Source organism: Natrix helvetica, assembly GCF_964273705.1.
Source record: "Natrix helvetica genome assembly, chromosome: Z".
In the NCBI taxonomy this organism is placed as follows: domain Eukaryota; kingdom Metazoa; phylum Chordata; class Lepidosauria; order Squamata; family Natricidae; genus Natrix; species Natrix helvetica.
In genome coordinates this window covers 55,651,683-55,655,150 of record NC_138554.1, presented here as the reverse complement: position 1 = coordinate 55,655,150, position 3,468 = coordinate 55,651,683, and positions in this window count along the sequence as shown.

Genomic DNA, 3,468 nt, shown 5'->3' with positions numbered 1-3,468 from the left:
GGAAGGTCCTCGACTGTTTTAGGGGCACGGGTCTCAAATTGAAGCCCAGCAAATGTATTTTTGCTGTGCCAAGGGTGGAATTCTTGGGCTTCCTGGTCGATGCCCAGGGCATCCACCCTACCCCTGCCAAGGTTGCTGCCATCAGGAACACCCCCACGCCCACCTCCAAGGCGGAGCTTCAGGCGTTCCTGGGGCTCTTAAACTTTTACGCGCCATTTTTACCTCATAAGGCGTCACTAGCCAAGCCGCTGCATTGGTTGCTTGACTGATTCGTGGCCTGGTGCGGGGGCAGCCGCGAGGCACATTCGTTCACGGCTGTCAAAGACATGCTCACGTCAGCGGCCATCCTAGTCCAATATAGTGACAGGCTGCCGCTGACTCTGGCATGTGACGCCTCCCCTGTTGGTCTGGGGGCAGTTCTGAGGCATGTCTTCCCAAATGGCTCAGAAGCCTCCATGGCTTTTTATTCCCGGACGCTCTCCCCGGCGGAGAGGAACTACAGCCAGATTGACAAGGAGGCTCTGGCTGCGATGTCCGGGATTAAAAAATTCCATGACTACCTCTACGGTCAGCACTTTACACTCTACACTGACCACAAGCCGCTCCTTGGGCTTCTGGCCGGTGACCGACCTACCCCTCCCATCCTGTCCCCTAGGATGACCCCCTGGATGGAATTCCTGGCAGCGTATTCCTATACGCTGCTGTACCGTCCTGGCAAGCAGCTAGGGCATGTTGACGCTCTTAGCCGCTGCCCCCTTCTGGGCGCTGACCCTGCCCCGGTACCCTCACTGTCTGTCCCCTCTGGCTAAGACACGGCTTGGCTGAGCGCGGGCTGACAGGAGCATCTGATTGGTTGTCCTGCCTGACAGCTTTATATAAATAGCTGTCAGGCAGGAAAGGTGCTGAACTCATTGCTGTATATAGTTGCTGTCTTGTTGTTAATAAAGTTGGCTGTTAGTTGCCTCAGACCATGTCCTGCCTCATCCTTCGGCCAATCTTTTACAGTGGTCACCTTGTGTTCCAATCACAGGTTAAAAGTACGTGACAGTGGCGTTTTTCTCTTTGGGAACAGGTCCTCTTCAGAAGGACGAGGTCCCGCTGGTCGCCCTCCCATTCCTCGTCTTCTGGCTGCAGTTCCATGTCATGGAAAACATAGGTGCACACACGCCCAGCACAATTACAGCCCGGAGCAGGACCAAAACCCCTCTCCCAACTGTTTCCTGCCGTTACGAAGTCTCCGAGGCTGTAATTTACAGGGTGTGTGCACGTGCCTATGTTTTCTACAGTGTGGAGCAAGGCTCTGCTAGCAAAGAAGGTGGGCCACTAAACTGTCCGCTGTCCACATTCAAACCAGCCGCCTCGTCTCTTTCGGCATGGGCTTTCTGGAGGGGACAGAAGGTCTCTCCCAAGACCTGCTTCCCTTACGTACAGTTCCGGGACATGTTCGGGCAATGGGGGGGGGGAGGCTTTCTTGCACGCCTTTGGAGAAAGAAAGAAGATGTGCGAGAAATCCCCCCCCCCCACTGCCTGAACATTTGAATGAAGGAGGCTGCAGGCTCCTTTGCCCTCAGCAATGCGATCTCCTTTCGTTCTTTGCTGCCCAAACGAGTGAATGAGGCAGGCGGAGAATGAAAGGAGATGGCAACCAATACTCATACGGCACGGAAGATTTGTGGAACCTCTTCTACTGAACCGGTTAGAACCGGAAGGAACCCACCCTTGCTTTAATGTATTTTATTTATTTATACTCTATCTGATAATCTGGTGTTGCCTGGATATTTATTTATGCTAATCCTGTATTAGAATAGGAAAATGAATGAATTATATCTATAGTGTCAAGTGTGGAACACACAGACGCACACAAACGTGAATCCAAAATGCACACTATCACTGTCAAAAGTATTATGATTTGACATTATAAATATAATTAATTCTGTTTCATTTCAGTGGCCCAAGTGTTCCAGAATTATGCTGGATCTCACACACACACACACCCCACCCCCGAGGCTGTTTAGAGGTGTCTTACACCCACAGTATTTGTTTCCAGAAAGTAAGCCATCTGTGTACCAAATTTAGTTGAAATTGCTTGAGGCATTCCAGAGTTATGCTAGAACACGTACACACAGAGCCATTTAGATAGATAGATAGATAGATAGATAGATAGATAGATAGATAGATAGATAGATAGATAGATAGATAGATAGATAGATAGATATAGAGATAGATAGATAGATAGATAGATAGATAGATAGATAGATAGATAGATAGATGATAGATAGATAGATAGATAGATAGATAGATAGATAGATAGATAGATAGATAGATAGATGATAGATAGATAGACAGACAGACAGACAGACAGACAGACAGACAGACAGACAGACAGACAACAGTGATTATAAATCTCCTTTATTCTATATAAATTGCATTATCTCCATGATTTGAATCGAATTCCAGTTAGATGAATCATAAAAATCAAAAACTATTATTTCTGGAATTACTGGGGTGACGCCATTTCCCAATCCCAACATCTTTTCTTTTGAAAACCTGAAAAAATAGCTTACCCAAATACATTTGTTATATTGTGTACTAATAGCAAAGTAAATTATACTCCTTTTCCAAAGAACAGTTGACTCATGCTGGAACAAAACCTTCTTGGACTATTATCCCCGAAAGCTGTGAGGTTTACTTCCTCCACCGGCTTATCAAAAGATGAGTCCACTAGAGCCATAATGTTTAATAGAATATGTTTTTTTCCTAGTTTTAATCTTTTAATATATCTTGCTATGCTACCACCTGTATTTCTGTGACAAGATCAATACAAGTTGATTAAATAAATTAAAAAAATAGCAATGGTAAGAAAAGATAACTCAGTAATGAAAATCTGTGACAGGATTAATACAAGCTGATTCTAATATAAGTGGAATGCCTGAAAACAAACATCCCTAACTTTTTTGGCATGAGGAATTGCTTCCATGGAAGACAATTTTTGCATGCCCAGTCGGGTTCCCTGAATGTTTGGTGTAGCCCGCTGGTTTTCCTTATGTGCGCTGCCAAGTTATCCGATGACTCAGCTGCCCAGGCTTTCTCGACCATATCCTTGAATGAGACTCCCCTTCTGATTAGCAGTTTCTTTTGCAAGGAGAGGTCTCTTATTCCTAGGATGATCCGGTCCTTAATCATTTCTTCTGGGTTGATGAATTCGCACCAGGTCGCGATTTCTCAGAGGCTGGCCACAAAATCATTCACCGTTTCTCCTTCCTGTTGGCGCCAGTGGTCACAGTCGTCACATGGGATTGACAGATGGCATCTAGTGGTTTTCCAGGGCACGTTGTAGGGTTGTCCATGCTACAGTCTCTACATTTGCTGGGACAATCAACGTCTGTGCCATCTTTTAGATTTTTGTTCCGCAGTAAGTTAGGAATAATGCCCGCTTCCTATTGTCCAGCCAGTCCTGGTAGTAGCTGG